Consider the following 25,162-nt stretch of genomic DNA (forward strand, 5'->3'; position numbering starts at 1 on the left):
CCGTTGAGCCTGACCATCTAGCCAGTTTTCTATCCACCTTACTGTCCATTCATCCAGCCCATACTTCTTTAACTTGCTGGCAAGAATACTGTGGGAGACTGTATCAAAAGTTTTGCTAAAGTCCAGAAATAGTACATCCACTGCTTTCCCCTCATCCACAGAGCTGGTTATCTGGGAAACGTTTTGGTATTGCCAACTCCCCTGCCCTCATCCCCCCCATTGCCTCCTCGGCTCCAGAAAAAAACTTAGTATGAAATATTTTGCCAAGCTCTAGCCCATAGTAACCTACACATCTGAGAGGGCCCTTTTGTGCTGCTCTTTTTATATAGAGGGGGAGAGAGAGAAGCTGATGTGTGTCTTAAACTTGGCACCCAAACCTCTGAAGCATTCAAGGCGGTTAGATGTTTTTAGAAATTTAGGCTTGTAAGTGATTACTTTTACCTTTTAAGTGTGAAGATTGTGGGCCTGATTCTTCCATTGTCCTGAACCTTGTGGGTGAAAAGGATGTAAAATGGTGCTTTAATGCAGTAGTTTTCACACCCACTTTGCTCTGATATAAATTTCTACCCAAAGTGCAAGGCAGTGAAGAATCAGAGTCTGTGTGGCACATTTAAAAAAAAATTGTTAGTTAGCAATTTAAGTTAGAGACTGAACCCAAGAATGAAGTGGGTGTAGCTTGTACATAAGGATCCACTCACTGTGCTTGATTGTTTTTTCTTATATTTGTTATTCTTAATCAGTACATGCCATTTTAGTTAATTAAAAGAACATGACTGTCTGTCTTATTTGGATTTAGAGACATAATATATGACATCTCTATTTGACTCATCATTCACATCTATTTCAGAGACATTTCTCTTCAGTAAGGCCATGTCTACACTAGCGAGCTTAGAGCGACACTGATGCAATTGCACTGCTGTAAGATTGCTTGTGTAGCCGCTCTATGCTGGCTATAGAGAGATCTCCCAATGACATAGGGCTGTCCACACTGGTGCTTCTGTCCTTGTAACATATGTTGCTCAAGGGTGTGTTTTTTCACATCCCTCAGCGACATAAGTTATATCAACAGAGGTGCTAGTGTAGACAGCCTTAGGGTGGCAGCGCTTTGAAGTGTGAGTGTGGTCGCGGTGCCACCTCCCCGTGGGGATTAGCTTACAGCGCTGGGAGTCGTGGTCCCAGCGCTGGGGCACTGTTTACACTGGTGCTTTACAGCGCTGTAACTTGCTGCACTCAGGGGGGTGTTTTTTCACACCCCTGAGCGAGAAAGTTGCAGCGCTGTAAAGCGCCAGTGTAGCCAAGGCCTATTAGATTCTAGGTGAGGATTAAACTGCAGCTAGCAACTGGGGTAGAGCTGCTATGTGACAGAAAGTAAAAGACCAGCAAAAAATCTATAGCCTGGAATAATCCAGTGTAAGACAGGGTGGCTAAAGCTATGTAATAAGCAGCATGCTGGGTGTTAATTCCCCATTAATGCACCCTGGTTCTTGTCCCTGCCAGCAGGTAGGGGATCTTGGGGGACAATTACTGCACTGGTGGGGTGCAAAATAAACTTTATTAATAAAATACAAAAACAGGGAAAATTCAATAGTGAGGGGTATGGGGTTTGTTAAGGTAGACAATTGGGGAGGGGTTTCTTTTAGTGAACAGTAAGGGGGTTTCAGTAGTGGGGTACAATACAGTGGGATACAATACAGTGGGTAACCAATTAACACAGAAATATAAATGTAACAGGTAGCTAACAATTTCTATGTAAAGGGTGTGTTACAGCAGCATATAATCAACTAACAGTTATGGAAAAATATGTTAAATAACAAACAGTTTTAGGTAAAAATGTGTCACAGTGGTGTAAATGTAGAATGTGAGGTGTATCAGAGAGGAAAAAGTAACTAATGGGGTTTTATGCTAGAGATTTAAACTCAGTGAAACACAGAGAACAAACAGGCTGTAAGTTTAAGCAGCAGAGAGAGTGTAACAAGGTAGGGAAACACAGAGAAGCTCGGGGCGGGGGTTGGCAATGGGAAGACAGACTTAATTACAATTATACAGAACACAGCAAAATCTTATCTATGATCTAACTTAACCAAGACTACACAAATCAGCAAGTAACAAAACACAATGCAACAATTCTCTAAGCCTAACTTAGAGCATAATGCTAAACCTAACTTAATGGGTGCACCTTATGCTAAGGGTAGTTTTAGAGGGTGTGGCTGCAGCAGTGGGACAACTGCAAGTGGGCTGCCCAGGATAGAATCCAGGGAGGCACAGCTTGGCAGTGGCACAGGGTTATTTTTTAGCAGCACAGACCACGGAGTTAGCTTAGGTCTGTCTGTTGGGGAAACAGAGCCAGCAGCCAGGACAGGGGAAGTTTGCAAGTGGGAGTTCTTACCAATCCCCAGGACAGCAGCAAAGGCAGAAGCAGGCGCAGCAGTTTCAGCATCAGATGATACAGAGAGGACTCAATTCGTTCACAATAATCAGGAGATCTCCAGGCAAAATTCGTTGTTCGTGGGAGGGGAGTTAAAAAACGGGGGTACGCTCAAAAATAAAACGAGAGCGGAGAAAGGACCCCGCAGAACCCCTGGCTGATCAGACCAGGCAGCAATGCAGGAACCTTTCTGAGGTCTGATCAGAAAATGTCTGGTTATAAAGGCAAACTTAGGCAGCTTCCCGCCAGTAACTCTGATTGGTTCCCCTTCTCACAGGGAGGAGAGAAGGCAGGGAAAAGACTGCAGGTAGGCATAGAACATGTCTGGGCAAGTACTGAGCCCCCAGGTATGACTCATATGCTCAGCTATTTGGTCTTTAGGTCTTGCAGCTCTGGACATTGCCTACCCTACACCAAGCCCAGGTTTTAACAAGGTGATAACAGGACTAACCCTTTGAACAGGGCAGTGGTCCCACTTAGCACGCAGCACAAGTGGCCATCCCTTTGAGAAGGGCAATGGCTCTTGTTAAACAACTTAAGGGGCCCTCCCTTTGAGAAGGGCAGTGGCCCTGGTAAACAACTTAACAGCCAGGGAGGGGCGGCCACAGGAGGAGAACAAAAACAAAATGGAGTAGGGGGACAGCTGTAAGAAACAAAATGGAATAGGGGGAAAAGCTGTAACAGACAGTTGTCTCCCTTAAGGAGATGGAAGTGCCATAGAACTAACAAGGTTTTTATCTGAAGGAAAGGAGTCCATGCTTAGGCTCACTCAGGTAGCAGAACTTTGAGGAAGGTAAAGTCGTGAAACAGTTTTCCAAGATTATTTTTGTTCAGCTAGGGACTCCACACGGGTGCCTGACTGGAGCCTCTCCTTGCCTTGGCCCCTGATCGGAGCTGGGTAGTGTAATGGCAGAGCATGACAGAGGGACAGCTGGGCCAAATTTGAGTGGCATTGTGACAGAGACATAGGAAAAAGATAGGTACTGGGGCTCACAGAGCTGTGTGGCCCCTAGTTGGGATCAGGCCCACTGATGGGGGTGATGGTGTAAAGGGGGCAATTGCCCAGGGGCCTGGGTGATTTAAAAGGGCCTGTGGGCCCCTGGCTGCTCCCACTGGCAGCGCAGCGAAGCTAAGGCAGGCTTCCTGCCCACCCTAGCTCTGTGCCACTCCCAGAAGCAGATGGCACATCCCTGCGGCCCTTAGAGAGGGAGTTTCTTCACGCTGTCCAAGTGTCAACTCCACAGCTCCCATTGGCCAAGAACTGCTGCCAATGGGAGCTGCAGGAACAGTACCTGTGGGCAGTGGTGCGCGGAGACTCCCCTGGCCCCCCTGCCTAGGAGCCGCTGCCAGAGGGGTGTGCTGGTCGCTTTTGGGAGCCACCCAAGGTAAGCGCAGATCCCCTGACCCCCACTTGCACCCCAAACCCCTGCCCCAGCCTAGAGCCCGCACCTCCTCTCACGCCCATACCCCCTCCCAAAGACCACACCCCTCAATCCCTCCTGCACCCAAACTCCCTCCCAGAGACCGCACTCCCTCCCAGAGACCGCACCCCTCACGCCCCCTGCACCCCAACCCCCTGCCTCAGGCTAGAGCCCACATCCCCCCCACCCAAACTCCCTCCCAGAGCCCAACCCCCAAAAATAAGAAAACACCAGTCTCTTTACTGAATGATTTCTTGTTGCCAGTTTCTATCCAGCTATCTCCTCAGTGCATATTGTTACCCTTTCTTAAGCCAGCAAAGTTACGGTTGTCTCTTACTCAGCATAAATGGCAAGGTTTCAGCCTGGATCCAATTCCCAAACATTTGCAAAACACCCCCCACGTCTTAGATACAAATACTAACAAAGCAGAAACTGCTAATTTTACAGGGCTCTGCTTTCTTCTTGCCTTTGCTTTTTGTTTCTTTCCCCTCTTTCCTCAGCCACATCAGAAAGGTCAGTCCAGTCTCGACTAGTGACAACACTAGTCTCAATGGGAGATTTACAATCAGGGGACAAATGGAGAGAGGTATAAAATTAATATGAAATAGCCTTGGAAAAATTGGAATTTACACTTGAAAGGGTTATGCTACTTCTAATACTACTTCATACTTACATTGAGCATTCATCTTAAGATCACAAAGGAAGATGGGCAAAGATCAATGGCTGTCCAGCATAGGGGGAAAGGCGCTAATAGCTGGCATATGCGCTGGTTGCACTGTAACTTGGGGAAGGTCACCCCCCAGGTGACAACAGATGGAGCACAGGAGAATCATAGGGTTAGAAGGCGCCACAAGCAGTGTTCCCTCTAATTTTCCCCACTCATGTGCGGAATGAATTTTATTATGTGCACCAATATGGAGGTGATGTGCGACAAAGAAAAAAATACCCTGCTCAGTAAGTTTTTAAGTTGTGTGGAGTTTTCCAGCCGGTAAGGGAGGGAATTTTCCATCAGCCAACCAGCTGTATTTCACATAGCAATAGTTAACTATTGCAAGACTTTCCATCTTGCAAAACTGTATGCTTCAGCAAAAAGCTCAAGACAGGAGGGCAGAGGGTCATGTTTACTCCTCATGGTCACTCACTTTCCCCCTCCCCTTTTCAGAAATGGCCTTTCTAGTTGCTTTCAGCAATGAGCATAACAATTGGGTTTCCAACTGCAAGCAGTTATCTTGGCATGTTACTGGGCTCTGGGCTATCAAAATTTCCCCCCTCCTACAACTATGCTTTCTATACCTATATCCAGGTCATTAAGAAAGACCCAGAATAGATCCCTGTGGAACCCCACTTAAGACCTCCCTCCAATCTGACCCATCATTCCATTAATAGTTACTCTTTGTTTGTGGTTGCTTAACCAATTGTTTATCCACTTAATGGTATTTCTGTTGAGGTTGTGTTTCTCCAACTTACTTATCAGAATGTCATATAGGAGTGTGTCAAAAGCCTTATAGAATATCAGGAGGTCATTTAGTCCAACCCCCTACTCAAAGCAGGACCAATCTTTTTGCCCCAGATCCCTAAATGGCCCCCTCAAGAATTGAACTTATAACTTTAAGTTTAGCAGGCCAATGCTCAAACCACTGAGCTATCCCTTTAGCTAATTCCTTCAGTACCCTCAGGTGAATATTATCCAGCCCCACTGATTTGAATTCATTCAAATTGGTCAAAAAATCTCTGACATGTTCTTTACTTATCCCTTCCCCTTTATTGTCTATGTTAACTGCGCTAGTTGTCGAGTCACATGTTGTTTTTTGTGAGAACACTGAAGCAAAGTAGGCATTGAGCAGCTCTGCCTTCCGATCATTTTCCATTACCAGCTCACCTTCTCTATTGAACAATGGACCCACACCATCCTTGAGCTTTCTTTTTTGTCTGACATATTTGAAGAACTCCTTCCTGTTGTCTCTTGGGCTATTGTAAAGTCATTTTAGTAGCTCTAAGTCCGATGAAGACCGTCTTGGTGACAAGGGCAGATTTGAAGATAACTTTTATTTAATTAGAAAAGCAAGAAAAACAGTGTACCACTGTAATCTAGCCTGTTTGGGCTGTCTATCTCAATCTGTGCAACTAGTTCCTGACATGGTCAGAGAACGTTAACAGGAAGTGCAGCATTGTGTTGTATCCTGGCAACTTTAAACTTCCTGCTGAAGCTTACCCCTTCATAGAAAAAGGTGTACTAACAGGGAACAGTCCCCTTCAGAGTTGTCAGTACTCATTAGTTCCTTGTGCCATCCCTCCTACTTGTTCACCTACTCAAGTTCCCTTAGTCCATTGTGCGTATTTGTTTATATTAACACTCTCCACCTCCCAAAAAACCACCTCAGCATCTGCTAGTGCAAAAAAAAAAAGTTGTTTCACAGTTAAACAGTTCAAGCTGCAATATGATGCAATGTGTGTTCAATCAATAAATGCACACAGAATGTTGCCCAAAATTCAGATACATTTTGGAAAAAATAAGTTTGGTTAAAATTGTTTTCCCGTTTAATGTTCAAACACCTCTCTACTTCTTGGCTGCTTCTGGTGCTGAAAGGAGAGGTACTGAAATATCATGAGGGAGGCTGTATTCCCAGTATTTGATCTGGCTCAGTAAGGAACTATTTAGAACAAGCTTTCTTGTAATTTTTTTTAAATCTCACAGCCTGATAAATAACCCTCTTTGGTGTATTCATTAATATTTCCTAATTAATATTGTATTGGGGGGCCACACCCCCATTTCACTAGGTTCTGTGCAGACACCTAGTGAAAGATGGTCCCAGCCCCAAAGAGGTTTGGTGAAGTATTCAAATGCTAGGGTGCTTGTTTAAACCATGCTTCCTTATTGTTCACTCATTAGTTCTCAGTTCTTGTCTCCCTCAAGATTTTTATAATTTTAGGGTTGAAACATACTCTTTCTGTGTCTCTTTGCTGTCATTGGTATTGTTATCTTTTCCCTGTCTCTATGGAGTCAAACTATAGAAGTTCTTTTGTTGTTAATGTCCTTAATGTTTCTATGTAAACTGGCTTAATACTTTGACTTTCTCCCCCAAAGCTTTGGTAATTGTAATTGTAATAAATGAGGGGAAGGGGATTATCTTTTATCAGCTAAATCAAACTTCAAAGACTTATGTTCTAAAGTTCTCTCTTAATCAGCTGGTTAACATAATGAAGAATGTTGTCATGAAACATTTCTATCTTAGCTACAGTTCATTCTATAGGCTGTTTATATTTCTGAGCAGGAGGTGAAAACATTGGCAAACATCTAAAATAATATTAGTAGTTTGCACTTTTAAGGTCTAGAATAATTGTAATGTACTAAGAGAAAGTCTGATAGATTCATCCTCAAAATGCCCCAAGTTTCCCCCATTTTACAGGTGGGAAAACTGAGGCACTTTCACATTTGGCAGCTTATGAAAGGTTACACAGGAATCTGTAGCAGAGTTATGACTCCAGGCTCCCAAATGGTAACCACCGTCTAATCTGATTTCCCTGTTCCCCTCAACCCTTCTAACTGCTCATTGTATTCCTATTCTATAATAAACATTTGTCCATCTTACAAAGCCACCAACTGCTACAGTACAATATGGTACAGTTGCATCTCCCTTTAAGAGAGGCCAAGGGCTGGAATGACAGAGGTGTTGCGGGTCAGGGTTGAGACATATTAGTGGAACTTTGGGGAAGCTCACACCTCCTATAACTGAGCTTTTCCTGGCTCAGCATAGTGAGTGGTCCCTTGCTTTCACTAAATACCCAACTTAGCCACAAAATGTCTGTGGGGGAAAAAATATATATACAGTCTCAAAGTAGATTAAGTTTATATTTTTTTTCTAGGTCATTGTGAGTGACAAACTTTCCTATGATGAGCCTTCATTGATTTTTTTCAAAAATATTTCTGCTACAACCCTCTCACTCTTATTTCTTCCAGTGACTTACTGTTAGTTGTTCCATTTAATGCTGTATTACTTTTTACTAGGATGCTGCAAATGTGCTTTTTGTTCTGCAGTTTGAACATTTCAAAGATAGTTTGGGCTTCCCTAAAGTTTCATGCTATATTATTCTCTTCAGTATTCTATTGCATTTGTAAATGATATTTTATATTTGTTTCTCTAAAAGTTCTCTGTATTGCTTTCCTCACTTCTCTCCCCTCCATAAGCCTGGTTTCTTCTGGTTAATTTAATACCTTTGCCACTAGAAATAGCCTTGTAAGTTTCCTACGCATTCTGCTGAGTTTTACTGTGCTCATTATCTGTCTCATTGTTTTATACAAGTTCGGTACAGTGCATTCCCAATGTGTTTCCTTGCTATGCCTCATTTCTGTAGATGTTTTTCAGTGTTTACAAAGGGATTTTTTTTCATTTGTTTGGCTGATGGTTCCTTCCCTGCTGTTTTGAATGGCACATTGTAATATAGTATTCATCAGCTTCTCATTTCTGATTATCTATTTGGTCGTCATTTTCTTGCACAGCTTCAAATGTTTTCTAAAAGTGAGTCTTGACGTGCCTTCAACTCTTGTGCCAGTTTTCTTATATGGATTTATAGAGCTATTCAAGTGAGCTTTCCAAGGGAATGCTGAATTTTAAGATATGTACATACATATTTATTATTAAATCCTTGTAGTATCTAGCACAATCCAATTGGCTGTGACAGGGTCACTTAAAAGTTTGCTGCCCTGCTACTGCAGCTGAGTAATACTTGTATTTGTGAACTACAGTTCAGACTGATCTGCATTTGGCTGAGATAAGATCAAATGATATTTTTCTGAGTAGCCCACAAAACATAATCCTCTATGGCGTACTAGTGTCAGCCTAACATGAGATGTAGTAACAGGGATAGTATTCATTGCTTGTATTACAGTATTGCCTGGAGGCTGCAGCCAGTTTGGGGCCCCATTGTGCTAGGCACAGTACTTTGTAATAAAAACACAATAAAAAGTCCTCATCCACATATTGTACAACTGCAGCACTAAAACATGATTCTGTATGAATCTAACTGTATCCTAGAACATTTGTGTGCCTGTATTCTCAATGAGCTCTTGAATGGAGCAAGCATCACAGAACATACAGAGAAAATGTTGCTTGCACAGAACGCTATATTTCTTTTTGAAGCCCATAGCAGAGTCCCTCATATATAATGCTTAAACCACCCTCATAACACTTATTTTCATACTGTGCAGACTTTCAAAGCAATAAAGTGTATGTATGGTCTCTAAAATAGGAACCTCTGGATCTGATTGCCTAAATTCTATGTCCAGGTTTCTACCAGTGTGTTATGGGCCAGATTCTGCTCCCCTCATGCACACTGAGGAGTACCTTACTGTGCAAACGCTGAGGAAAAGGGGACTACTCAGAGTGAGGAGTAACTACTCAGAGTGAGGTAAGAATGGCTGAATCTGACCCTATTTTAAGTTGGGCAAGTCACTAAGGCCCAGATCTCCAAAGGTATTTAGGTGCCTAACTCCCATTGGAATAAGGCACTTAAATACCTTTTGAGGATCTGTACCTACAGTCTGTCCAGCAGAGAGGAAAATCAGTCTTCCGAGATATGTTAACCTGAAGGGATTGTAGGTGAAGACTGAAATGAGCTGACCTATTATGAGGTTAGCCCTGTGCACTAGAGTCAAAGCTTTAACAAAACAATCCACTGCACAGACAAGAGCTGAGCAAGTGTTCAGAGGGCTGGGAATTTACAAAGAGAGCTCTCTGTCATGTGAACAGCCTTATTTCAGTTTGTCCTTCCACCATTCATGTCCCAGGCCTACTTTATTAAATTTGTATTTAAATAGGGCCTTTTTTTTTCTATTTGGTGCTCATCATTTTGTCTGAATACCTGATATATAATGTTATTTTGTCTTCACAAAACCACATTGGGGTAAGGTAGTATTGTCTCAGATGAGAAACTGAGGCTCAGAGAGGTCATATGACTGTCCCCAGATCCCACAGGAGGTTCGTGGCAGAGCCAGGAACAGAACTCAGGTCTCTAGTGCTTTAGTCTCAATATCTCTTCCTCACTAATACCACCTCCTCTAGCACCCTTAGAGGTCAACCATTCAAGCAAGGCTTAACCTTATTTAGGCCTTGCCTACACTACACAGTTTTCTCAGCAAATGGAGCTTTTTGTTGACAAAACAATGGAGGTGTGCATACTACAATGTCCCTCCCACCAACAAAACTCTCCTGCTTTGCCGAGAAAACAAAACCAACTTGACAAGAAGCTTTGCAGCAAAGTTAGATCGACGAAGTGTCAGTGTAGACACTATGTTCATTATGTCGCTGTAACTGGCATCCAGGAGGTATCCCGCAATGCTCACCATAACTGCTCTGTTCACCATTTTGAACTCCGCTGCCCAGTATCCAGCTACACAGGCATGTGCCCCTCCCCTTTCAAATCCTCAGGAAGTGTTGGGGGTGAAATTGCTCAGCATGGAGAGCCCCTATAGCTACTGCCCAGCTGAGCATGCCAGCTCCTGGCAGCAAATACACTCCTGCCTGGACTACAGGGGAGGAGGTGCATCTCCTCGGTCTGTGGGAAGAGAAGGCTGTGGGAGAATGCGGGAGGGACTCATGGAATCAAACACTGAAGAGAAATCCTGCTCTCCCCAGCACTAGGACTGCAGCTGCAGGCAGGCAGGGCGAGCTGCTACTGAGGTGCGGGTGGGGGAGACACTCGTGCTGTGCAGAGCTAGGGAGGGAGGCGGGGGCTGATGTCAGGGGTGTACCGGTCTCCACTGAGCTGAGGTAGGGTGGGGAGGGGGACACCAGCTGTCTGTACACCAGCTTCTGCCTCAGGATTGGTTGCTTCTGGCTGCTGTCTGAATAAGAGTTCAGGCTGGTGAGTGCTATACTTAAAAAAGATACAGCATGCTTAGGCACTCACTCTCCCCTAACACACACACTCTCTCTCTCTCTCTCTCTCTCTCACCCTCAAACACTCCCAGGGGTGCTGGAACAATTTGTATAGTGGCGGTGCTGGGAGCCATTAAACCAAACTGTAAATCCTGTATGTGATGGAAACCATTTCAAGCCATGAGGTGCAGCAGCACCTCTGGTTCTAGCACCTATGCACTGCCCCCAATCCCCCCACTTCTGTGGGCTTCTTGTGTTACTGTTCAGCAATGTCAGTTTGGTCATATTACCAAGTGTTACTTTAAAAAGTGATTTAAAATGTGTTACTTTTTGGGCACACGCAGCAATCATTACAAGGTTCATGGCACAGAGCAAACAAACAATGCCAAGCTCAGCACTCTATAGCAACATGCAGTACTGTGGCTCAGTGTTAATATGCTCCTTCAAGGCATCCCCCAGCCAAATACCCCCTCAGCCCCCCGCTGAGCTCTTCTTTGCAGCCTTGTATTCATAATGCACAATACTGAAGAGCAGTGCAGGATCCATATGTTCTGACAGAGATAGCTGGCTCGCAGGTTACCAGAGCAGTTGAAAAACAGCTGGCAATCTAGTAGGATGCCCATGGAATGATGGGATTGAGAAACCTTCATCATGTGATACTGCACCTGACCCCAGGAGGCATTGCAAACCCTTCCCAAAGCACCATGGGGCCAGTTGCACAGGGGGATAGCTACCCATGGGGCACTGCTCTGTGTCGAAGCAAGAGCTTCTATTGTGGCTGCGCTTCACCGACACAAGAAGCATAGTGTGGACATGTAACAGCTGTTTAATTACAGTGGTGGCTGTACAGCAGTGTAACTTAAGTCGACCTAACTGTGTAGTGTAGACAAGCCCTTAGCTTGGAAGAGCTGCCAGATCCTGCTGGCAAACTTCATGTTGTGCAACCCCCTTTAAAGATGACTTTCAAATAATTTAAAAAAATCACTTGTAATTGTTTTAAATGTATTTTTAATTCTTTGTGATATATGACAAAAGCCTCATACAGTTGTGTTGTTTCTTAAAGAGATTTCTTTCCTCTGATAATTTTTTGCTTTATCAAAAACATCAAGTCTGGTGTTCCCTGGATTTGCTGGAGGACAGGTTTGGGGGATGTACATTAACTCTCTCCCCTCAAATGAAGGAGGAGAGCACACTTTAAACAAGATGTCCTTCCTCTAGTCGGTCAGGTTAAATGCTTGTTAAAAACTAATAAGAGTTTTTAGAACAGTTGGACTAAAATATACCTTCCTCTGTCAGTTTCTCAGCTTTCACTCTCTAGGCGCTAGTGATGTCATCATTTCAATAGTTCTATAGATAGAGGCCTGAAAAGTACTTTCCCCTGCTTTGTTGTTGTTGTTGTTAAAAGTCCAGACTCTGTTTAAACATAAATAGGCACAAACAAACACACAAGCACAATTGTTTTTCCCTTTGAGGTCAACCTTAGACCTTCCATAGCCAAAAACTGTCAATGTCATTCCCTTTTAAGCAGCCTGCCTGATGCGTTGTTGTCTCCTCCCTAACCTCTCTTAAACTACTTCAGTTTCCACATGTGTAATAATGCTTCCTATTCTCAGAGTGGTTATTAGACTTATGACTGGAGCGGTCCTGTGGGTGCACAGGAGGGTGATTGAGCTATGAGACTTGTATCCTCCCACGCAACCTGTATAACAGGTAGGGACAGGTGCAGCCCCTGTGGTTTGTAGTGCCATAAGTGGTTGCTCACAAAAGCAACAGAAGAGAGAATGGAGGGGCTAGAGCTAGGACTCACTCGGACAAATTAAAAGATTGGGGCCCATGAGATCATTTCCCCCTTAAATGTGGTCAAGGAGGGTTGGAGAAAGAGAAAATCTTTCAGTAGATATCCTGCATATTTTTAATTAATGTAGTAAAATTAATATATTGACACCAGTAAATCTGCGAATATGCTCTGCTGACATTTTCAGGGGCTAGGTGGCAGAGCATCAAGCTCAGTGACAGGCTTCAATCTGCCCTTCTTGGAGTGTTTGGTGAGCAAGGTGATTGAAACTGCCCGATTGAACTGAAAAGCGGACACCTGCAATGTTTGGAAGATTCGTAGAGAGATTGGGTTCTTGTGAGTGAGTGAGGGGTAAGGGCCTCTACAACATGATATACTTTATTTTTATATGGTATTCTTTATGAACAGTAGCACATAGTTATCAGAGAGTCACATGTGAGAGCAGGAGACAAGGAAGATTTTTAAGGGAAGATTTAAAGAAGGTGCCCCTTGCATCCCATTAAATCAGTGAAGAATTTGGCCAGGGAGTGTATTGGCAAAGAAGAAAGGGACGTCTGATGGATGGCACATCACAACTGATAAAAAAGTGACTTTCAGTTGTGGAGAGTCATGGGAAGGTGACAAAAGCAGCTGTGTGTGATATTCATGTTCAGTTTGCCTTGGATAAACACCCTAAAGTCCAATTTCACTCAAACCTCTTTGGTCTGAGCTGGAAATCCCTTTACTGTCAAGGTATTTAGGCACTTTGGCTTCCAATCCTGAGCTGAACCCAGAAGTTTCACAGAGAACAAAGATAAGGAGGGTTGAGAGGGCAAATGTTGCTGAACTGTTCAAAACTAAAAGCTGTTTGGCTTGGCTTTTGTGTGAAGGTGTTGGGATGTGTGTTATATCCTTGGGGCAGCCGGTGTAGGAAACAATCACTTGAGGCCAGAGAGCAGGCAGCTAACCAAAACCTCCATTTTATTTACATATCTACAGAGAGCTCCTCAGCCGGTTGAAACCGGTTGAGCTAACCCATAATAATCTAACTCAGTTGCCATAGCAACAAAACCATGACAACCAAATACACAACATATTCCTCCCCCCCTAATAAGAACATCCCCTAAATAAAACACACACTAGACTAGAGAAGGAGGGTAGACTGCCTCCATTCCCGGCTAAACCCTGGGGATTATTTTGCCCCATAACCGTGGGTTCGCCCTAGCTAAAGATCCAGCCGATGAGGAGGTCTTCTGTCTCTAGGTGGATTACGGTGAACTACTGGTGTTATTGCACCCAAAAGCACTAGGGGCTCAGGGTCCGCAGCACGAACAGGTGAGGAGGTGGTATCAGCTCGTGCTGGGCAAAGGGGTATCTCAGCCGCCGGCAGTAATGGAGGAGAACAGTCAGAAACAGGTGACTCGTGATTCGATCCCTCACCAGAAGAGGTGAAGTCAGACCCCTCAACTGCAGATGGGTCCTGAGGACTGGCATGACCTGGCAACAGCTGATCTACATGTCGCCGCCAGGTAAGATTCTCTGCAGTCCGGACTGTGTAGGAAACAGGTCCTGTTTGAGTGATGACTGTGGCCGGAACCCATTTAGCTCTGGAAGTATAATTCCGAACCAAAACTGGCTGTCCCGGGCTAAAGGTTCGGTCTTTTGCTCTGGGTGCCCGTCTGATGACTTGATATTGCTGCTGATGTTGCACAATTTGTCGGGGTTCAGAAGGTTTCAGCAGATCAAAGCAAGTGCGCAGCTGTCGTCATTAGAAAGGCCGGAGATGCGTGGGTCGTAGCATGAGGTGTGTTTCTGTAGGAAAGTAAAAAGGTATCCAGACGCTTTTGAATGGAGTGTTGTCCCCTTGCTGATTTCAAAGCGTTTTTCATTGTCTGCACAAATCTTTCAACTAATCCGTTGGTGGACGGATGATATGGTGCTGACGTGATGTGGTGTATCCCATTTGTTTTCATAAAATTTTGAAACTCCTGAGAAACGAACTGCGGTCCGTTGTCGCTCACAAGTTGTTCTGGCAGACCAAAACGACTAAAGAGTCCTCGTAGTTTTTGGATAGTACTCTCTGCAGAAGTGGACTGCATTATAGAGACTTCTGGCCATTTAGAATGGGCATCTATTGCCACCAAGAACATGCTTCCTTCAAGGGGGCCAGCAAAGTCAACGTGAATACGTTGCCACGGGTTTTCAGGCCAGTCCCATGGGTGTAGGGGTGCCCACTGGGGTGCATTCCTCACACCCTGACATGACATACAAGCTTTTGCCTTCTCTTCAATAGCGCTGTCCAGTCCAGGCCACCAAAAATAGCTTCGTGCAATTTCCTTCATGCGCACTATTCCACAGTGACCGGAATGTAGCTGTTCTAACATCTGTGATCTCAGTGGTGGTGGAATAATGACACGTCTCCCCCACAACAAACAACCAGATTGGACCGATAACTCCGTCCGCTTGGACATGTAGGGAACAAGGTCGGATGAGACCAGAGAGGTTTGTCGAGATGTTCCATGCATCACCAGGTCCATAACGTGGGACAATACTGGGTCAACGCGAGTTGCCTTCTTTATCTGAGTAGCAGTGATGGGTGTATTCTCTACCTGTTCAAAGTAGAAGATTTCCTTGTGGGCACTATCTTGGTGTTTGACTGGCAAAGGCAACCTTGAGAGGCCATCTGCATTGCCATGTAGAGTGGATTTCCGATATTTGATTTCATATGTGTGTGCTGAAAGTAACAATGCCCAACGTTGCATACGACTAGCAGCTAATGGGGGAATGCCTGTGTAAGGTCCAAAAATTGATGTCAGAGGTCGATGGTCTGTGAGAAGAGTAAATTTTCGCCCAAACAGGTACTGATGAAACTTCCGAATTCCAAAAACAATTCCTAATGCCTCACGTTCGATTTGGGCGTAGTTAGTTTCTGCTTTGCTTAGAGTGCGTGAAGCAAAAGCAATAGGTCTCTCTTCTCCTGAAGGCATAATATGTGACACGACTGCTCCCACTCCATAAGGGGAGGCATCGCAGGCCAATTGCAGTGGTAAGGATGGATCAAAGTGCGTTAGAACTTCAGAATTTAGCAATGCATCCTTAGCTTTGTTAAACGCAACATCACAGGCTTCAGTCCACTTCCAGGCCTTGTTCTGCCCAAGGAGCTCATGAAGTGGTTTTAGCAGTGTGGCTAACTGTGAGATGAACTTTCCATAATAGTTCAGGAGTCCTAGAAACGAGCGCAGCTGGCTTACATTTCGAGGTGGGGGAGCCTCCACAATAGCTTTAACTTTTGCAGGGGCCTTATGAAGACCTGCAGAATCAATGATGTGTCCCAAATATTCAACAGAGGGCTTGAAGAATTCACACTTGTCTTTGTGAACTCGTAGGCCATACTCTTCCAGTCTTTGTAGGGTAGCCTCTAAATTCTTTAAGTGATCCTCTTCATTTCTTCCAGTGACCAGGATATCATCCAGATAGCACTGAACTCCTGACAAGCCACACAAGATCTGGTCCATAGCCCTCTGGAACAGGGCGGGAGCAGATGTTATTCCGAAGGGTAGACGACAGTATCGATAAAGCCCCTTATGAGTCACAATAGTCAACAGCTCTTGGGACTTTTCATCGACGTGCATCTGTAAATATGCTTGACTCAGATCAATCTTACTGAACTTTTGTCCCCCAGCCAGGCCTGCGAAGAGGTCATCGATGCGGGGAAGCGGGTATTGCTCTGCACACAACACTGGGTTGACAGTGACTTTAAAATCACCGCAAATCCGGAGAGAGCCATCTTTCTTCACGATTGGAATGATAGGAGTGGCCCATGAGCTATGGGTAACTGGTATTAGGACTCCATTGGTGACCAGGCGCTCCAGGTCTGCTTCAACTTTTGGCCTGATGGCATATGGCACAGTTCGGGCTTTCAGATATTTTGGTGGACTGCCAGGTTTAATGTTCAATGTCACAGTGATTCCCTTCATACTTCCCAAATCATCTCCAAAAACAGCAGCATGTTTCCTTAGTATAGGGGTTAGACTGGTTTCTTCTTTAGTCATCCGGTGCACTTCTGCCCAGTTCAGTTGAATCTTCCCAAGCCAAGACCTACCCATTAAGGCTGGGTAGTTACCTCTCACCACAAACAGTGGCAATTTAGCCACCTGTCCATTGAGCTCCACCTTAACATCAATAGTGCCCAGCATAGGCACAGCTTCTCCCGTATACGTCTTCAGAACAGTTTTTGTTGCCTTAAGCGGAAGATGCTGTAGCTTTTCTTTATACACAGTCTCGGAGATCAGTGAGACGGCTGCACCAGTGTCCAGTTCCATGCGTATACGTTTGCCATCCAATAACGGGGTTACCCAGTATTCATGTGAGCCCATTGCCAAAGACAAGACATGCAGTGGCACTTCCTCTTGCGGTGAGGTGTCACCTTGATCATCCTGGGTCTGCTCTAGGGTATGCAGGGTTCCTCTTTTTGTCGGCCAGACCACAGGCCTCTTTTTCTTTTGTTTACAGGCACACTCAATGTGTCCCTTTTTGCCACAGTGTCGACACACCAGGTCCTTACACCAGCATTCTGATGCCTGGTGACCCGGCTTACCACAGCGGTAACATTCTTGACTCTGCACAGTTTTGTGGGTCGGTTCTTGTGACACTTTTTGCACCGTAGGGGGTGCACCGATGTATTGTGCCTCCCTTGTAGCCAGTTCCATGGAGACAGCAATATCAACAGCCTTCTGTAAGGTAAGCTGAGCCTCTGTCAGTAGGCGCTTCCGTATAGCTTCACTGTACAGGCCACACACTAACCTGTCACGCAGGGCATCATGTAACATTTCTTTAAATTCACAGTGTTCTGCTAGCTTTTTTAAAATGGCTACAAATTGTACAACTGTTTCATCTTCCTTTTGGTCTCTTTTGTGGAACCTATATCTTTCAGCAATTACCAGTGGTTTTGGGGAGAAATGAGACCCCAGGATTTCCACAATGTCACTGTAAGATTTAGTCTCAGGCTTAACAGGGTGTAGTAAGCTGCGTAGCAGAGAGTAGGTTTTAGCCCCTACAACAGTTAAGAATATTGGCACCTTCTTCGCTTCTGTAATGTCATTTGCAATACGAAAAAGCTCAAAACGCTCAGTATACACATGCCACTGCTCTGTATTCTCATCAAAAGGCTCCAGGGGCCTGGTCAGAGTAGCCATGATTTTTAGTTTCACTTTCACAGTCAGTGCAAACAAGCAGCTTTTTTTCTTTGTTTGGTCTTTACCTTGACTTCTACTTCCTTCTGTTACTGGAGCAGCACCGGAGTCTCACCCTCTTCGCCAGTGTTATATCCTTGGGGCAGCCGGTGTAGGAAACAATCACTTGAGGCCAGAGAGCAGGCAGCTAACCAAAACCTCCATTTTATTTACATATCTACAGAGAGCTCCTCAGCCGGTTGAAACCGGTTGAGCTAACCCATAATAATCTAACTCAGTTGCCATAGCAACAAAACCATGACAACCAAATACACAACAATGTGTACAAGAGGACAAGGGGTAATTTATCCCTACCAAGACAAGACAAGGCAGGAGTGAAGTCAATGGGCTGATAGTGAGGAAATGAGGTCTAATGGTTAGGACAAAAGCTGGGGGTCAGGAGACCTGTATTCTGTTTTCAGTTCTGTACCTGAGTTGCTGTGTGACTTCGGGCAAATTTATATTAGCAACTCAGTAGCTCAGCTACCTCATCTCTAAAATGTATAATACTTCCATTTGTAAAGTACATCAAGGTTCTCTGATGAAAGGCATTATATATCCAAAGTATTATTATTATGGTGTGAGTGATGAGTGGAAGACAGGATGAGACAGATTATCTAGGGAGGTGAACTTGTAATCAATGTATTCTTATGGGGGCTATTTATAACACTATTAGTTAATCTGAGGTTTACATTGTAAGTAGGGTTAAATGTACACTTTTCTGCAACCATTTCCTTTGTTTATATTTTGTCTAATTCTTGACATAATATCAGTAATATACCAAAACTCCTTCACTTGCAAATTATCATGTAAAAAGAATGAGGAGCCTACTTTTAAAAAACAAAATCTAAACCTTTTATGATTCATTATTCACTATGTACATTATAGACACTAGCACTGTGTTTATAATCTGTTCACATTGCACTGAGAGTTCTACCTTTAAAAATATTTTGCTTTTGTCCTAGCAATTGCACTGAGCCTTAATACATTTTTAATAATAAAATAGTTGTGAAGGCCCAAGGAATAAAATAATAGCTATAGGATAATGGCATTGGCTTCAACACTTTTCATATAGTTCATAGGAATTGCTAAGTTTAATCATAGCCACACATCTCCAAGGACTTATTGGCTTTGAAATAATTTAGTGTTGCAAATTCAGACATGAAAGTTCTTTGACCTGAAAGTTTGGCAACTGAGAGAACAGAAAACTGTCTAAACGAATTTAAGTGTATTGAAATATTTTAGAATGTAATAAAAATGTTGATAAGCCAGCAGCGCAGATTCAATTAGGTTTTAAAACACTTTAATGTAGTTTGGATTAGATGTTTTGCATTGAAGAGGTACAAAATAGATGCCTTTTAAGTGTGAACTTTAGTGATTTATTAATTTTTTTCCCATTCAGTAAAAGTGACTGAATGTTTTATGCGCCTTACATCTAGGCAACAAAATGAGCCTTCTGTGCACCACAGTTTAAAGTAGTTACTAAAAATAATGGACTGATTGTGCACAACCAGGATTTCACACCCTCATTTGTATAAATTTTAAGGATTTATTCTGGTTTAAATGTTTACTCTGCTAATAATAATAATAGTAATAAAATAGAGCTTATCTCAATAACCTTGAAGCATATAGATTTTTCAGTGTGTGCTTGTATATCTATGTCTAGATATAGTTATATATAGTTATATAAATACACACACACAGATATCCCTTTTGTGATCAATAAGATTGAGGGAAACTATTCACTTGAGCTTGATACCCCTGTATTAATATAAAGCTCGCAATCCATCTTCCTGTTTTATTAATGGACTCATTATTTCTTACTACCTGGAGGAGCAAATCTGAACAAGGATATATGGACTTATTCAGGAAGCTCATTGAAACATATAAAAGTGGGGGGAACCTGATATGCAGTTGTAGAATTTTCATTCAAGCACCTTCCATATCTGTCAGTCTTCACAATGGAGGATTCCCCATCTCCATGGTAACTCTGATCTACCTCAGATCTGTGCCCCAGCCTCATCTTCGTATCGCCCCTCAGGAAGAACTCTGCAGAACATTAGCTTCCAAAGCTGAAAAATACTAACTCTATAAAAGTGCTATTCAACTCAAAACACTTGCAGCAGAGTCCTGACATGAATTTTAGTGATTTCCTGAAGGAACTCTATTCCTCTCAAACTACTTAATAAATGAACAATAGTCAGAAAAAAAAATCCTAGACATAATGCCAGTCCTCTCAGAGAGGGCCAGACTATCCGACATGTAACATCCTAGAATGAAAATTCACAGGTAAGAGAAAGTTTTCCCTTTCTCAGTCCACTCCATATCAGTCTTCACAGTGGGATGCAGAAAGCAGTGAATCGTACCTAAGAAGGGAGGAGGATTCAGTTTGCCCATGTAGAACAGTGAGAAGGAACATAAAGGTTACTGCCAGTGGGGCACCCTGTTTTGTAACACCCTTTGACCAAATGCTGCATCATTAGGGGTGAGGATGTCTGCTCTGTAGTGTCTGAGAAAGTGTGGCTGGAAGACCCTCTAGTAGCCTTACAAGCCTCCTCATAAGGTGTATGATCCATTTCCCCCCCAAAAAACAAAACTGCTGCTCTTTTCAGAGTGCATAGTAATGAGAGGGGTTGTTCTTGGGACTTTGACTGCCTCTGTCTGAAGAAGAACCCTGTGTAGGTTTGAAAGTTTCTCTCTCACCAACGGAAGTTTGTTCAATAAAAGAGATTTCTTCACCCACCTTGTTTCTATGCTATATACACATTTAAGCCTCAGCCTCTAATTTATGCATTTCTACTTCCTTAAGATGTTTAGATTGAACCAGAAGGACAAGAATTCCATTTCTTATTATAGGAGGAAGATTGTGGTGAATTTGGGGCAGAGGCCTGTTTAATTCACAAAACTACCATGTTTGATAAAATGTGAAACTGAAGTCTCATTAAGAATGTGCCAAACTCTGTAACTCCTTTGGACAAGTAGGTGGTAAATGGGCAAGATGCTTTCAGTGGAGCAGTGGAGAAGGGACCTACCATCTGTGATGCTGAAAGGTGGTTTTATTAGGGCATATAATCCACAGATCAAGTTCATGATAGGGATCTGCATATTGATAACAGATTCCTGAGTACCAGGCCTGCCTTAGGGAAAATGGTACCCTGGGTGAACTTTCTTTGGTGCCCTTTAAGTTCTGCTCCCCGAGCAGCTGGCAGATGCTCAGAAGGCAGAGCCACAGCAGCACTGCAGGTGTCATGCTGCCGGGATGGGTGGAGAGGGGATGCATATGAGTGCCTGGCTCCAACCCCACAGCCCTCTTTATCCCCTCCCTCTGCCTCCCAGGTAGGCATGGGCCTTCTACAGCCTCTTGATCACAGTGCCCTGCCTGACCAAGTCACTCCCCCATAAGGCTGGCCATGCTAGTACCATCGCTCTTATGTGACAGTGATGAGAGATTCTTATGGATTTCTTACAGTGCAAATGCCTGCAGTCACTAACTTGTCTCTTCAAAAGTGCTGGCCTTGAGCCCCATGGCCAAGCCATCTTGTAAAAACACTAATATGTATTTTGTTTCAGCTGACTTTGCCCTAATGCATGTCCCTTGTAACATCAAGTGATACATAGATGTTTGTGAATTTCCTCAGAGATTCTAGGAGGGTTTTGAAGACCTTCTTAGAATGAGTGACTGTGGTTCCTTCTTTTTAGCTTCCCAGCTGACAGGTTTAGGTAGCACCGGATATTAGTTCATGATAGGTCTCTGTTGCACTGTTTTGTTTGTGTTTTGGTATTTTGAGAGAAGGTTCTAGTTACATCCAGATTAGACCTCAGAATCAAGACCCGAGTGTTAATAAAAAGGGGATTATGTTCTCGTGGGGTTTGTTCCTTCATGATCTTCTTTACCATCTTTTCACTCGTTGACTGAGGGGGGTGCGGGAGTGGAAAGGCATAAAAAAGACATTGTACCCTACTTCTGAGATAATGAGACCATACCCTCCACTTTTTAGTGTGTCTTCATACCATAGTACTTCTTTTGGTTTTCCAACTGGACTTGGATCCTAATAGGTAAATCAGTACACTTCCACCCTGGCACTGAAAGGCTAGCTAACCTAGACTGCATACCCTTGGTTCTAAGTGTGTCTTACTGAGCCAGTTGACCCTGACTTTCCTTCTTGTTGTAGAACCCTAAGGAATAGAGTGAGAGACTCTGCCTAGATCATGCTCCTCCAAGCTGTGCTGAAGGCTTTCTGCCTTTTTAGTAAATATATACATCCCATGCTGGAAATTGGGAATGGGGGTGTGGGAGCTCTATTGTCCAGGGCATGAGACAGGTTATGCGCAATGTTTCCTCCTTGGGCCACATCCCTCCTGAGTCATATAGTAGTCCAGAAGATGCTGCTAGGTAGGTAGTTCTTTATTAACATGTACACAGTGGCCTCCCAGTTGAGCCTAGAATTAGAATTGCACAATAAGCATTTCCAGCCAATATTCTCAAGATTGAGGGTTCTGTTTCCAATTTAAGTCTTAGTGATAATCTCATTCTCCTGTCTGTGGGTTGGGCAGGAGTATTCTGCCCAGTTAAGTCCTTTACTAAGAAGCAAGCCTAACCTTAGGCCGAGTAATGTGGACCTTTTAGAACCTTAGGTACAGTCTTGATAGGGAATTTCCACTCCACCTTAATTACACCCTCATCAGTCCGGTGAAGAAGTATTATAAACTCTTCCCTCTTGCTTCTTCCAAATAACTTTTTCACAGTTCAAAGTACTTATTCCCCTTTCTGAGGTCCAAATTATTAAGTCCATATAAAAATACAGTCTCGTTTGGCCCCCTAGCCCCAAACGCTTTCCCTAGGTTAAGGGATTCCGCAGACCTCCTTCGCAGGGTTGTGCAATGGTTTAAACCAGCTTCCTCAACCTTCCTCCCACCCCCCCCCGTAGCTGGCTTTTAGACCTGCTTCATGGAGCTTCTTTCCCAGAATCAGATAGCTGGTGTATTTTTATCCCTTTTAGGAGATAGCTTCCTGATTAACACCTGGACCCCATTTCCCAGTTTGTCTGCTGCTTCCTTAAACACCTATTTACTTAAAGGGGCCATGTCATGGAACAGAGTCACTGGCCCTGAGCCCTATTGCTCCTTAAAGGGGGCAGAGCACCCTGTTACAGGATACCCGAGGGAGAAGCAGGGTGAGCTTCAAAAAACTTAACTTCAGTTTCATGCCACTGATTGTAACTTGTCCTCAGTGAAAGGATCCTTCATGCAGCCTGCTCAACTGACTCAACATGGATCTTGCTCACACATCAGCTGGAAGCCAGGTTTCATGGTGGTATGGACCTTGTGCCCATACTAGCTGGGAGTTGAATTCCTATGGACTGCTGTCTCTTGGGCAGAGAGATACTGTCCTTCAGACCCTCCTCAAAAAGCCAAAAGCTTTTTTGAGGAGGAAATCCTTGAAGCCAATGAAGAAACTGAGACACATTAACCCTTTAAATCCTTTAAAAATCTGGTGAAAGGTCTGCTACAAAGGGAGCCCTGGAATCCACTCTATGTGCTGCATGGAGGCAGAGAATTCTGGATGGATCATCCTGAGGGGTAGTCCTAAGCTCAGGTTCAGAGCAAAGATCTAGTAGTCTGCCTCCAGTTGCCATGGAGACAGAAATGCCCCACTGTGAAGACTGTGGGACATGGCCATACCACCACCTCTCTAGTGGTGGTGGACCAACTGCAGTAGTCTGTCTCCAAAACTGTTGAAACTCATAGGCTTCCAGGTCCTCCTGCTGAAAAATACTGAACAGGTGCTGGATCTCAGAAAAGTGATGGTCTGGTAGGTATTACAACTCTGTTGACAATTTGTGTTAGTGTATAGGCCTCTCTTTTGATAACTTATGGCAGATGAAGTGGAAAGGCAGAAGTTTGAAATGATACTGGTGAAGAACTAAATCTCATTTCAGCTGACTATTGTATAAATAATTCCTTTGCTACTGTGATGAGCGATGCTAACAATTCCCTATCCTGCAGTGCCATAATCCCAGTCAGTGGAACTGTTCTAGATGGTGAGAGCTAAGCACTAGCGTTACATGAAGACTTGACCACTGAAAACCTTTTTATTCCCTCTTTTCCAAACATATTCCGAGGACAATTTTATGAATACTGACTGAGGCTACAAATGGAGATGGGCACAGATATTCATATACAGCCAGGGATAGTTCTAGTCTCAATCTCATTTACCCAAACTCCTCCAAAGATTTGAATTTGGATTTTAAAGATAGGTTTAAAGGTGGAATTGTTTGGATAAATGGTTCCAGTTTTTGCTGGAGATAGCCCTAAACCAAAACTCTGACTCCACAACCTTCCTCCTGCCACCTCCACCCCATACATTTGAGAGAAATTTGTTACTGAACTTTCTAGCTGGTACCTAACTATATAATGGGATGAATCAAACCACAGATCCAAACATCATAACTCTGGGGAAGTTGGAATTTTCAGTTTGGCCAAAACAAGAGATGGGTACAATCTCTAGATGAAAATGCATGCTTATGACAGATATGGCAATGTAACCATGTGGGACTCACCCCTGCAGCGCCTCCTGCTGGTCGTCTCAGGGAATTAGCTCTCCAGCTTCCAGAGTGCCCTCTGCAGGCCAGCGTCCCGCTGCTGCTTGGCCCCCGTGTCCCTCTCTGGACTCCGGTGCCCCGTTATCTGGGGTGCTGCCCCCTGGCCATACACCCCTCAGTCTCAGGGTCTCCCCTCCCCGGGGAACCCCAACCCCTATCCCCACCTTGCCTCAGTCGTAGGCTACTGCCAGTCACCAACTAGCCCCCGTTCCCTGGGGCAGACTGCAGTATAAGCCACTCATCACTGGCAAGGAGTGTTTGTCCTGCTGCCTTCCTCTGCCCTTGGGCTGCCCCCTGCAACCCCAATACCTATTTGGCCTTATACAAGGCCTGCAGCCTGGGGTAGGTTTCCATGCCAGAGCTCCTCTGGACTTCCCCCAGCCCAGCCCTGCTCCACCTCAGGTACACTCCTCAGCAGCCAGGCCCCTCCCTCTCAAAGGCTAGAGAGAGAGTCTCCTGAGCTCCTGGCTCATAGCCTTTTTTTAGGGCCAGCTGCAGTCTGATTGGGCCGTGGCCCAGCTGTGGCTACTTCCACAATCAGCCCAGGTTTCCCATACCATAGCCCTCTCCAAGGGCTGTCTTTAAACCCCTCAGGGCAGGAGCGGGTGACCACTCTGCTACAGGCAATTTTATGCAATATTCTGGACAACCCTTAGTGAATTAAATTCATGTATTAAAATGCAAATGGTTATGTATTATTGTAGAATTTAATCTAATGTCTTTGAAGAGGAAACCTGACTAAGGCCTTGTCTACACTACAGAGTTTTGTCAATGCAAGTTAAGCCAACAATAAAAAACTGGTATATTTACATTGCTTGTGCATGTTCACACTAC

The 25,162-nt window shown here is 44.1% G+C and overlaps 1 protein-coding gene across 1 annotated transcript in view; it reads left to right on the forward strand.

Annotated features, from left to right (window-relative positions):
• ZNF385D (zinc finger protein 385D) overlaps positions 1-25,162 on the forward strand; it is a 922,283-nt gene that overhangs the window by 218,246 nt on the left and 678,875 nt on the right. Inside the window, exon 5 of the mRNA XM_045007121.1 lies at positions 9,131-9,252. The gene's annotated coding sequence lies outside the window, so the exon portion shown is untranslated. The remainder of the gene's footprint in view (positions 1-9,130; positions 9,253-25,162) is intronic.

Source organism: Mauremys mutica, chromosome 2, assembly GCF_020497125.1.
Source record: "Mauremys mutica isolate MM-2020 ecotype Southern chromosome 2, ASM2049712v1, whole genome shotgun sequence".
Classification (NCBI taxonomy): Eukaryota; Metazoa; Chordata; order Testudines; family Geoemydidae; genus Mauremys; species Mauremys mutica.